The sequence below is a fragment of the Bombina bombina genome, chromosome 6 (assembly GCF_027579735.1).
Source record: "Bombina bombina isolate aBomBom1 chromosome 6, aBomBom1.pri, whole genome shotgun sequence".
Taxonomy (NCBI): domain Eukaryota; kingdom Metazoa; phylum Chordata; class Amphibia; order Anura; family Bombinatoridae; genus Bombina; species Bombina bombina.
Window position 1 is genome coordinate 729,789,232 of NC_069504.1, and position 12,783 is coordinate 729,802,014.

Here is a 12,783-nt window from a genome sequence, read left to right on the forward strand (position 1 = left end):
TCTGATTCAGGCTAGAAAGCCTGTAACTAGAAAAATTTACCATAAAATATGGAAAAAATATATCTGTTGGTGTGAATATAAAGGATTCCCATGGAACAAGATAAAAATTCCTAAGATTCTATCCTTTCTACAAGAAGGTTTGGAGAAAGGATTATCTGCAAGTTCTCTAAAGGGACAGATCTCTGCTTTATCTGTTTTACTTCACAAAAGACTGGGAGCCGTGCCAGATGTTCAAGCATTTGTTCAGGCTCTGGTTAGGATCAAGCCTGTTTACAGACCTTTGACTCCTCCCTGGAGTCTAAATCTAGTTCTTTCAGTTCTTCAAGGGGTTCCGTTTGAACCTTTACATTCCATAGATATTAAGTTACTATCTTGGAAAGTTTTGTTTTTAGTTGCAATTTCTTCTGCTAGAAGAGTTTCAGAGTTATCTGCTCTGCAGTGTTCTCCGCCCTATCTGGTGTTCCATGCAGATAAGGTGGTTTTGCGTACTAAGCCTGGTTTTCTTCCGAAAGTTGTTTCCAACAAAAATATTAACCAGGAGATAGTTGTACCTTCTTTGTGTCCGAATCCAGTTTCAAAGAAGGAACGTTTGTTACACAATTTGGACGTAGTCCGTGCTCTAAAATTCTATTTAGAGGCTACTAAAGATTTCAGACAAACATCTTCCTTGTTTGTTGTTTATACTGGTAAAAGGAGAGGTCAAAAAGCGACTTCTACCTCTCTTTCCTTTTGGCTTCAAAGCATTATCCGATTGGCTTATGAGACTGCCGGACGGCAGCCTCCTGAAAGAATCACAGCTCACTCCACTAGGGCTGTGGCTTCCACATGGGCCTTCAAGAACGAGGCTTCTGTTGACCAGATATGTAAGGCAGCGACTTGGTCTTCACTGCACACTTTCGCCAAATTTTACAAATTTGATACTTTTGCTTCTTCGGAGGCTATTTTTGGGAGAAAGGTTTTGCAAGCCGTGGTGCCTTCCATTTAGGTGACCTGATTTGCTCCCTCCCTTCATCCGTGTCCTAAAGCTTTGGTATTGGTTCCCACAAGTAAGGATGAAGCCGTGGACCGGACACACCAATGTTGGAGAAAACAGAATATATGCTTACCTGATAAATTACTTTCTCCAACGGTGTGTCCGGTCCACGGCCCGCCCTGGTTTTTTAATCAGGTCTGATGAATTATTTTCTCTAACTACAGTCACCACGGTATCATATTGTTTCTCCTATATATATTTCCTCTTGTCTTTTGGTCAAATGACTGGGGTGGGCGGAGCCTAGGAGGGATCATGTGACCAGCTTTGCTGGGACTCTTTGCCATTTCCTGTTGGGGAAGAGAATATCCCACAAGTAAGGATGACGCCGTGGACCGGACACACCATTGGAGAAAGTAATTTATCAGGTAAGCATAAATTCTGTTTTTCTTCCAAGGACAAGATGAACACGACCAGCTCGGAGCATTAGCTCCAACATTTATGACCTGTCAATCTAAACTCCATTGTGCTTGTTGCAAATGCCCAATGCGCATGAACGCATCCATACGCTTGCTTATCATTCAGTTGCTCATATGGCAGCTTAAATTTATGTGTCTAAAAGGGCAGTGAAACTCACCCTAGATGGGACTTAAACCCACAATCGCTGGCTTAGGAGGCCAGTGCCTTATCCATTAGGCCACTGGGGCTTGCCTATGTGACATGTTTTTATTTGTAGATATAAGTAGATATTAGGAGTGAAGTAATTCAGAGAATTGGGACTGCATTATAAATCCACGAATACAGGCAATATAAAGCCACGCAACTGTAAGGAAAAGAGCTGCTCCAGGTGAGGCTCGAACTCACAACCTCGGCATTGCTCACCAGTTACTGTCGTATAAGTACCGCGCGCTAACCAATTGCGCCACTGGAACTCTGCTTGCAGACCAAGAGTAAAGCCTACGCTCACCAGTTACTGTCGTATAAGTACCGCGCACTAACCGATTGCGCCACTGGAGCTCTGCTTGCAGACCAAGAGTAAAGCCTACAGCTTGACCTATTGTTACCCTAATGAAATGTGGTAATATGATCCATACACACACTTGTCGATGAATCCGGAAGATGAGTTAGTGAACCGAGAATTGTAACATAAGAGTAAAATTGACAAACTGCCAACAATTAGTTATTGTTGATGGCCAGAGGAGCTGTTTGACCCTAGCTTGCTACACAGACTGTATGTCACGGTTGCAAAAACCCTAATGCCTCATTTCAGTGACTCATTACGGCAAGTGTGCACGCGGATACCTAGGGATAGAGCAGGGATTTTTTTTAAGATTTATGTCTTTCTGGGCAATATGTCTTGTTAGCATAGCTCCAAAATAACAATCTCAATCAAACTGCTAAGTTACTCTCTAAAACATTGCAACAATTTGCAGAGTGTACGCATAATGACGTGAAAATGTGAAATGATGTCGTTCCCACATCTACCCAGGAAAAACACATGATACTTGTCCAAAAAAGCTGCACTGTTGTTACTAGGCAATTTTCTTCCAAGGACAAGATGAACACGACCATCTCGGAGCATTAGCTCCAACATTTATGACCTGTCAATCAAAACTCCATTGTGCTTGTTGCAAATGCCCAATACGCACGAACGCATCCATACGCTTGCTTATCATTCAGTTGCTCATATAGCAGCTTAAATTTATGTGTCTAAAAGGGCAGTGAAACTCACCCCAGATGGGACCCGAAACCACAATCCCTGGCTTAGGAGGCCAGTGCCTTATCCATTAGGCCACTGGGGCTTGCCTATGTGACATGTTTTTATTTGTAGATATAAGTAGATATTAGGAGTGAAGTAATTCAGTGAATTAGGACTGCATTATAAATCCACGAATACAGGCAATATAAAGCCACGCAACTTTAAGGAAAAGAGCTGCTCCAGGTGAGGCTCGAACACACAACCTCGGCATTGCTCACCAGTTACTGTCGTATAAGTACCGCGCGCTAACCGATTGCGCCACTGGAGCTCTGCTTGCAGACCAAGAGTAAAGCCTACGCTCACCAGTTACTGTCGTATAAGTACCGCGCGCTAACCGATTGCGCTACTGGAGCTCTGCTTGCAGACCAAGAGTAAAGTTTACAGCTTGAACTATTGTTCCCCTAACGAAATGTGGTAATATGATCCATACACACACTTGTCGATGAATCCGGAAGATGAGTTAGTTTGCCAACAATTAGTTATTGTTGATGGCCAGAGGAGCTGTTTGACCCTAGCTTGCTACACAGACTGTATGTCACGGTTGCAAAAACCCTAATGCCTCATTTCAGTGACTCATTACGGCAAGTGTGCACGCGGATACCTAGGGATAGAGCAGGGATTTTTTTTAAGATTTATGTCTTTCTGGGCAATGTGTCTTGTTAGCATAGCTCCAAAATAACAATCTCAATCAAACTGCTAAGTTACTCTCTAAAACATTGCAACAATTTGCAGAGTGTACGCATAATGACGTGAAAATGTGAAATGATGTCGTTCCCACATCTACCCAGGAAAAACACATGATACTTGTCCAAAAAAGCTGCACTGTTGTTACTAGGCAATTTTCTTCCAAGGACAAGATGAACACGACCATCTCGGAGCATTAGCTCCAACATTTATGACCTGTCAATCTAAACTCCATTGTGACCTATTGTTACCCTAATGAAATGTGGTAATATGATCCATACACACACTTGTCGATGAATCCGGAAGATGAGTTAGTGAACCGAGAATTGTAACATAAGAGTAAAATTGGACAAACTGCCAACAATTAGTTATTGTTGATGGCCAGAGGAGCTGTTTGACCCTAGCTTGCTACACAGACTGTATGTCACGGTTGCAAAAACCCTAATGCCTCATTTCAATGACTCATTACGGCAAGTGTGCACGCGGATACCTAGGGATAGAGCAGGTATTTTTTTTTAAGATTTATGTCTTTCTGGGCAATGTGTCTTGTTAGCATAGCTCCAAAATAACAATCTCAATCAAACTGCTAAGTTACTCTCTAAAACATTGCAACAATTTGCAGAATGTACGCATAATGATGTGAAAATGTGAAATGATGTCGTTCCCACATCTACCCAGGAAAAACACATGATACTTGTCCAAAAAAGCTGCACTGCAATTTTCTTCCAAGGACAAGATGAACACGACCATCTCAGAGCATTAGCTCCAACATTTATTACCTGTCAATCAAAACTCCATTGTGCTTGTTGCAAATGCCCAATACGCACGAACGCATCCATACGCTTGCTTATCATTCAGTTGCTCATATAGCAGCTTAAATTTATGTGTCTAAAAGGGCAGTGAAACTCACCCCAGATGAGACCCGAACCCACAATCCCAGGCTTAGGAGGCCAGTGCCTTATCCATTAGGCCACTGGGGCTTGCCTATGTGACATGTTTTTATTTGTAGATATAAGTAGATATTAGGAGTGAAGTAATTCAGTGAATTAGGACTGCATTATAAATCCACAAATACAGGCAATATAAAGCCACGCAACTGTAAGGAAAAGAGCTGCTCCAGGTGAGACTCGAACTCACAACCTCGGCATTGCTCACCAGTTACTGTCGTATAAGTACCGCGCGCTAACCGATTGCGCCACTGGAGCTCTGCTTGCAGACCAAGAGTAAAGCCTACGCTCACCAGTTACTGTCGTATAAGTACCGCGCGCTAACCGATTGCGCTACTGGAGCTCTGCTTGCAGACCAAGAGTAAAGCCTACAGCTTGAACTATTGTTACCCTAATGAAATGTGGTAATATGATCCATACACACACTTGTCGATGAATCCGGAAGATGAGTTAGTGAACCGAGACTTGTAACATAAGAGTAAAATTGGACAAACTGCCAACAATTAGTTATTGTTGATGGCCAGAGGAGCTGTTTGACCCTAGCTTGCTACACAGACTGTATGTCACGGTTGCAAAAACCCTAATGCCTCATTTCAGTGACTCATTACGGCAAGTGTGCACGCGGATACCTAGGGATAGAGCAGGGATTTTTTTTTAAGATTTATGTCTTTCTGGGCAATGTGTGTTGTTAGCATAGCTCCAAAATAACAATCTCAATCAAACTGCTAAGTTACTCTCTAAAACATTGCAACAATTTGCAGAGTGTACGCATAATGACGTGAAAATGTGAAATGATGTCGTTCCCACATCTACCCAGGAAAAACACATGATACTTGTCCAAAAAAGCTGCACTGTTGTTACTAGGCAATTTTCTTCCAAGGACAAGATGAACACGACCATCTCGGAGCATTAGCTCCAACATTTATGACCTGTCAATCTAAACTCCATTGTGACCTATTGTTACCCTAATGAAATGTGGTAATATGATCCATACACACACTTGTCAATGAATCCGGAAGATGAGTTAGTGAACCGAGAATTGTAACATAAGAGTAAAATTGGACAAACTGCCAACAATTAGTTATTGTTGATGGCCAGAGGAGCTGTTTGACCCTAGCTTGCTACACAGACTGTATGTCACGGTTGCAAAAACCCTAATGCCTCATTTCAGTGACTCATTACGGCAAGTGTGCACGCGGATACCTAGGGATAGAGCAGGGATTTTTTTTAAGATTTATGTCTTTCTGGGCAATGTGTCTTGTTAGCATAGCTCCAAAATAACAATCTCAATCAAACTGCTAAGTTACTCTCTAAAACATTGCAACAATTTGCAAAGTGTACGCATAATGACGTGAAAATGTGAAATGATGTCGTTCCCACATCTACCCAGGAAAAACACATGATACTTGTCCAAAAAAGCTGCACTGTTGTTACAAGGCAATTTTCTTCCAAGGACAAGATGAACACGACCATCTCAGAACATTAGCTCCAACATTTATGACCTGTCAATCAAAACTCCATTGTGCTTGTTGCAAATGCCCAATACGCACGAACGCATCCATACGCTTGCTTATCATTCAGTTGCTCATATAGCAGCTTAAATTTATGTGTCTAAAAGGGCAGTGAAACTCACCCCAGATGGGACCCGAACCCACAATCCCTGGCTTAGGAGGCCAGTGCCTTATCCATTAGGCCACTGGGGCTTGCCTATGTGACATGTTTTTATTTGTAGATATAAGTAGATATTAGGAGTGAAGTAATTCAGTGAATTAGGACTGCATTATAAATCCACGAATACAGGCAATATAAAGCCACGCAACTGTAAGGAAAAGAGCTGCTCCAGGTGAGGCTCGAACACACAACCTCGGCATTGCTCACCAGTTACTGTCGTATAAGTACCGCGCGCTAACCGATTGCGCCACTGGAGCTCTGCTTGCAGACCAAGAGTAAAGCCTACGCTCACCAGTTACTGTCGTATAAGTACCGCGCGCTAACCGATTGCGCTACTGGAGCTCTGCTTGCAGACCAAGAGTAAAGCCTACAGCTTGAACTATTGTTACCCTAATGAAATGTGGTAATATGATCCATACACACACTTGTCGATGAATCCGGAAGATGAGTTAGTGAACCGAGAATTGTAACATAAGAGTAAAATTGGACAAACTGCCAACAATTAGTTATTGTTGATGGCCAGAGGAGCTGTTTGACCCTAGCTTGCTACACAGACTGTATGTCACGGTTGCAAAAACCCTAATGCCTCATTTCAGTGACTCATTACGGCAAGTGTGCACGCGGATACCTAGGGATAGAGCAGGGATTTTTTTTAAGATTTATGTCTTTCTGGGCAATGTGTCTTGTTAGCATAGCTCCAAAATAACAATCTCAATCAAACTGCTAAGTTACTCTCTAAAACATTGCAACAATTTGCAGAGTGTACGCATAATGACGTGAAAATGTGAAATTATGTCGTTCCCACATCTACCCAGGAAAAACACATGATACTTGTCCAAAAAAGCTGCACTGTTGTTACTAGGCAATTTTCTTCCAAGGACAAGATGAACACGACCATCTCGGAGCATTAGCTCCAACATTTATGACCTGTCAATCTAAACTCCATTGTGACCTATTGTTACCCTAATGAAATGTGGTAATATGATCCATACACACACTTGTCGATGAATCCGGAAGATGAGTTAGTGAACCGAGAATTGTAACATAAGAGTAAAATTGGACAAACTGCCAACAATTAGTTATTGTTGATGGCCAGAGGAGCTGTTTGACCCTAGCTTGCTACACAGACTGTATGTCACGGTTGCAAAAACCCTAATGCCTCATTTCAATGACTCATTACGGCAAGTGTGCACGCGGATACCTAGGGATAGAGCAGGTATTTTTTTTTAAGATTTATGTCTTTCTGGGCAATGTGTCTTGTTAGCATAGCTCCAAAATAACAATCTCAATCAAACTGCTAAGTTACTCTCTAAAACATTGCAACAATTTGCAGAGTGTACGCATAATGACGTGAAAATGTGAAATGATGTCGTTCCCACATCTACCCAGGAAAAACACATGATACTTGTCCAAAAAAGCTGCACTGTTGTTACAAGGCAATTTTCTTCCAAGGACAAGATGAACACGACCATCTCAGAGCATTAGCTCCAACATTTATGACCTGTCAATCAAAACTCCATTGTGCTTGTTGCAAATGCCCAATACGCACGAACGCATCCATACGCTTGCTTATCATTCAGTTGCTCATATAGCAGCTTAAATTTATGTGTCTAAAAGGGCAGTGAAACTCACCCCAGATGGGACCCGAACCCACAATCCCAGGCTTAGGAGGCCAGTGCCTTATCCATTAGGCCACTGGGGCTTGCCTATGTGACATGTTTTTATTTGTAGATATAAGTAGATATTAGGAGTGAAGTAATTCAGTGAATTAGGACTGCATTATAAATCCACGAATACAGGCAATATAAAGCCACGCAACTGTAAGGAAAAGAGCTGCTCCAGGTGAGGCTCGAACTCACAACCTCGGCATTGCTCACCAGTTACTGTCGTATAAGTACCGCACGCTAACCGATTGCGCCACTGGAGCTCTGCTTGCAGACCAAGAGTAAAGCCTACGCTCACCAGTTACTATCGTATAAGTACCGCGCTAACCGATTGCGCTACTGGAGCTCTGCTTGCAGACCAAGAGTAAAGCCTACAGCTTGAACTATTGTTACCCTAATGAAATGTGGTAATATGATCCATACACACACTTGTCGATGAATCCGGAAGATGAGTTAGTGAACCGAGAATTGTAACATAAGAGTAAAATTGGACAAACTGCCAACAATTAGTTATTGTTGATGGCCAGAGGAGCTGTTTGACCCTAGCTTGCTACACAGACTGTATGTCACGGTTGCAAAAACCCTAATGCCTCATTTCAGTGACTCATTACGGCAAGTGTGCATGCGGATACCTAGGGATAGAGCAGGGATTTTTTTTTAAGATTTATGTCTTTCTGGGCAATGTGTCTTGTTAGCATAGCTCCAAAATAACAATCTCAATCAAACTGCTAAGTTACTCTCTAAAACATTGCAACAATTTGCAGAGTGTACGCATAATGACGTGAAAATGTGAAATGATGTCGTTCCCACATCTACCCAGGAAAAACACATGATACTTGTCCAAAAAAGCTGCACTGTTGTTACTAGGCAATTTTCTTCCAAGGACAAGATGAACACGACCATCTCGGAGCATTAGCTCCAACATTTATGACCTGTCAATCTAAACTCCATTGTGACCTATTGTTACCCTAATGAAATGTGGTAATATGATCCATACACACACTTGTCGATGAATCCGGAAGATGAGTTAGTGAACCGAGAATTGTAACATAAGAGTAAAATTGGACAAACTGCCAACAATTAGTTATTGTTGATGGCCAGAGGAGCTGTTTGACCCTAGCTTGCTACACAGACTGTATGTCACGGTTGCAAAAACCCTAATGCCTCATTTCAGTGACTCATTACGGCAAGTGTGCACGCGGATATCTAGGGATAGAGCAGGGATTTTTTTTTAAGATTTATGTCTTTCTGGGCAATGTGTCTTGTTAGCATAGCTCCAAAATAACAATCTCAATCAAACTGCTAAGTTACTCTCTAAAACATTGCACCAATTTGCAGAGTGTACGCATAATGACGTGAAAATGTAAAATGATGTCGTTCCCACATCTACCCAGGAAAAACACATGATACTTGTCCAAAAAAGCTGCACTGTTGTTACTAGGCAATTTTCTTCCAAGGACAAGATGAACACGACCATCTCGGAGCATTAGCTCCAACATTTATGACCTGTCAATCTAAACTCCATTGTGACCTATTGTTACCCTAATGAAATGTGGTAATATGATCCATACACACACTTGACGATGAATCCGGAAGATGAGTTAGTGAACCGAGAATTGTAACATAAGAGTAAAATTGGACAAACTGCCAACAATTAGTTATTGTTGATGGCCAGAGGAGCTGTTTGACCCTAGCTTGCTACACAGACTGTATGTCACGGTTGCAAAAACCCTAATGCCTCATTTCAGTGACTCATTACGGCAAGTGTGCACGCGGATACCTAGGGATAGAGCAGGGATTTTTTTTAAGATTTATGTCTTTCTGGGCAATGTGTCTTGTTAGCATAGCTCCAAAATAACAATCTCAATCAAACTGCTAAGTTACTCTCTAAAACATTGCAACAATTTGCAAAGTGTACGCATAATGACGTGAAAATGTGAAATGATGTCGTTCCCACATCTACCCAGGAAAAACACATGATACTTGTCCAAAAAAGCTGCACTGTTGTTACTAGGCAATTTTCTTCCAAGGACAAGATGAACACGACCATCTCGGAGCATTAGCTCCAACATTTATGACCTGTCAATCTAAACTCCATTGTGCTTGTTGCAAATGCCCAATACGCACGAACGCATCCATACGCTTGCTTATCATTCAGTTGCTCATATAGCAGCTTAAATTTATGTGTCTAAAAGGGGAGTGAAACTCACCCCAGATGGGTCCCGAACCCACAATCCCTGGCTTAGGAGGCCAGTGCCTTATCCATTAGGCCACTGGGGCTTGCCTATGTGACATGTTTTTATTTGTAGATATAAGTAGATATTAGGAGTGAAGTAATTCAGTGAATTAGGACTGCATTATAAATCCACGAATACAGGCAATATAAAGCCACGCAACTGTAAGGAAAAGAGCTGCTCCAGGTGAGGCTCAAACTCACAACCTCGGCATTGCTCACCAGTTACTGTCGTATAAGTACCGCGCGCTAACCGATTGCGCCACTGGAGCTCTGCTTGCAGGCCAAGAGTAAAGCCTACGCTCACCAGTTACTGTCGTATAAGTACCGCGCGCTAACCGATTGCGCCACTGGAGCTCTGCTTGCAGACCAAGAGTAAAGCCTACAGCTTGACCTATTGTTACCCTAATGAAATGTGGTAATATGATCCATACACACACTTGTCGATGAATCCGGAAGATGAGTTAGTGAACCGAGAATTGTAACATAAGAGTAAAATTGGACAAACTGCCAACAATTAGTTATTGTTGATGGCCAGAGGAGCTGTTTGACCCTAACTTGCTACACAGACTGTATGTCACGGTTGCAAAAACCCTAATGCCTCATTTCAGTGACTCATTACGGCAAGTGTGCACGCGGATACCTAGGGATAGAGCAGGGATTTTTTTTAAGATTTATGTCTTTATGGGCAATGTGTCTTGTTAGCATAGCTCCGAAATAACAATCTCAATCAAACTGCTAAGTTACTCTCTAAAACATTGCAATAATTTGCAGAGTGTAAGCATAATGACGTGAAAATGTGAAATGATGTCGTTCCCACATCTACCCAGGAAAAACACATGATACTTGTCCAAAAAAGCTGCACTGTTGTTACAAGGCAATTTTCTTCCAAGGACAAGATGAACACGATCATCTCGGAGCATTAGCTCCAACATTTATGACCTGTCAATCTAAACTCCATTGTGACCTACTGTTACCCTAATGAAATGTGGTAATATGATCCATACACACATTTGTCGATGAATCCGGAAGATGAGTTAGTAAACCGAGAATTGTAACATAAGAGTAAAATTGGACAAACTGCCAACAATTAGTTATTGTTGATGGCCAGAGGAGCTGTTTGACCCTAACTTGCTACACAGACTGTATGTCACGGTTGCAAAAACCCTAATGCCTCATTTCAGTGACTCATTACGGCAAGTGTGCACGCGGATACCTAGGGATAGAGCAGGGATTTTTTTTAAGATTTATGTCTTTCTGGGCAATGTGTCTTGTTAGCATAGCTCCAAAATAACAATCTCAATCAAACTGCTAAGTTACTCTCTAAAACATTGCAACAATTTGCAGAGTGTAAGCATAATGACGTGAAAATGTGAAATGATGTCGTTCCCACATCTACCCAGGAAAAACACATGATACTTGTCCAAAAAAGCTGCACTGTTGTTACAAGGCAATTTTCTTCCAAGGACAAGATGAACACGATCATCTCGGAGCATAAGCTCCAACATTTATGACCTGTCAATCTAAACTCCATTGTGACCTATTGTTACCCTAATGAAATGTGGTAATATGATCCATACACACACTTGTCGATGAATCCGGAAGATGAGTTAGTGAACCGAGAATTGTAACATAAGAGTAAAATTGGACAAACTGCCAACAATTAGTTATTGTTGATGGCCAGAGGAGCTGTTTGACCCTAGCTTGCTACACAGACTGTATGTCACGGTTGCAAAAACCCTAATGCCTCATTTCAGTGACTCATTACGGCAAGTGTGCACGCGGATACCTAGGGATAGAGCAGGGATTTTTTTTTAAGATTTATGTCTTTCTGGGCAATGTGTCTTGTTAGCATAGCTCCAAAATAACAATCTCAATCAAACTGCTAAGTTACTCTCTAAAACATTGCAACAATTTTCAGAGTGTACGCATAATGACGTGAAAATGTGAAATGATGTCGTTCCCACATCTACCCAGGAAAAACACATGATACTTGTCCAAAAAAGCTGCACTGTTGTTACTAGGCAATTTTCTTCCAAGGACAAGATGAACACGACCATCTCGGAGCATTAGCTCCAACATTTATGACCTGTCAATCTAAACTCCATTGTGACCTATTGTTACCCTAATGAAATGTGGTAATATGATCCATACACACACTTGTCGATGAATCCGGAAGATGAGCTAGTGAACCGAGAATTGTAACATAAGAGTAAAATTGGACAAACTGCCAACAATTAGTTATTGTTGATGGCCAGAGGAGCTGTTTGACCCTAGCTTGCTACACAGACTGTATGTCACGGTTGCAAAAACCCTAATGCCTCATTTCAGTGACTCATTACGGCAAGTGTGCACGCGGATACCTAGGGATAGAGCAGGGATTTTTCTTAAGATTTATGTCTTTCTGGGCAATGTGTCTTGTTAGCATAGCTCCAAAATAACAATCTCAATCAAACTGCTAAGTTACTCTCTAAAACATTGCAACAATTTGCAAAGTGTACGCATAATGACGTGAAAATGTGAAATGATGTCGTTCCCACATCTACCCAGGAAAAACACATGATACTTGTCCAAAAAAGCTGCACTGTTGTTACAAGGCAATATTCTTCCAAGGACAAGATGAACACGACCATCTCAGAGCATTAGCTCCAACATTTATGACCTGTCAATCAAAACTCCATTGTGCTTGTTGCAAATGCCCAATACGCACGAACGCATCCATACGCTTGCTTATCATTCAGTTGCTCATATAGCAGCTTAAATTTATGGGTCTAAAAGGGCAGTGAAACTCACCCCAGATGGGACCCGAACCCACAATCCCTGGCTTAGGAGGTCAGTGCCTTATCCATTAGGCC

The 12,783-nt window shown here is 41.8% G+C and overlaps 8 non-coding genes across 8 annotated transcripts; all 8 read right to left on the reverse strand.

The window, feature by feature from the left end:
* Positions 1-1,809: 1,809 nt before the first annotated feature.
* TRNAI-UAU (transfer RNA isoleucine (anticodon UAU)) lies at positions 1,810-1,902 on the reverse strand. Its single transcript is given in 2 exon segments — positions 1,810-1,845; positions 1,865-1,902. It is a non-coding gene; the product is annotated as a tRNA-Ile (tRNA).
* A 1,002-nt stretch (positions 1,903-2,904) lies between these two features.
* Positions 2,905-2,997, reverse strand: TRNAI-UAU (transfer RNA isoleucine (anticodon UAU)). Its single transcript is given in 2 exon segments — positions 2,905-2,940; positions 2,960-2,997. It is a non-coding gene; the product is annotated as a tRNA-Ile (tRNA).
* A 1,528-nt stretch (positions 2,998-4,525) lies between these two features.
* TRNAI-UAU (transfer RNA isoleucine (anticodon UAU)) lies at positions 4,526-4,618 on the reverse strand. Its single transcript is given in 2 exon segments — positions 4,526-4,561; positions 4,581-4,618. It is a non-coding gene; the product is annotated as a tRNA-Ile (tRNA).
* Positions 4,619-5,990: 1,372 nt separating this feature from the next.
* TRNAR-CCU (transfer RNA arginine (anticodon CCU)) lies at positions 5,991-6,063 on the reverse strand. Its single transcript has one exon. It is a non-coding gene; the product is annotated as a tRNA-Arg (tRNA).
* Positions 6,064-6,195: 132 nt separating this feature from the next.
* Positions 6,196-6,288, reverse strand: TRNAI-UAU (transfer RNA isoleucine (anticodon UAU)). Its single transcript is given in 2 exon segments — positions 6,196-6,231; positions 6,251-6,288. It is a non-coding gene; the product is annotated as a tRNA-Ile (tRNA).
* A 1,577-nt stretch (positions 6,289-7,865) lies between these two features.
* Positions 7,866-7,958, reverse strand: TRNAI-UAU (transfer RNA isoleucine (anticodon UAU)). Its single transcript is given in 2 exon segments — positions 7,866-7,901; positions 7,921-7,958. It is a non-coding gene; the product is annotated as a tRNA-Ile (tRNA).
* A 1,944-nt stretch (positions 7,959-9,902) lies between these two features.
* On the reverse strand, positions 9,903-9,975 carry TRNAR-CCU (transfer RNA arginine (anticodon CCU)). Its single transcript has one exon. It is a non-coding gene; the product is annotated as a tRNA-Arg (tRNA).
* Positions 9,976-10,107: 132 nt separating this feature from the next.
* TRNAI-UAU (transfer RNA isoleucine (anticodon UAU)) lies at positions 10,108-10,200 on the reverse strand. The gene is given in 2 exon segments: positions 10,108-10,143; positions 10,163-10,200. It is a non-coding gene; the product is annotated as a tRNA-Ile (tRNA).
* Positions 10,201-12,783: the final 2,583 nt, after the last annotated feature.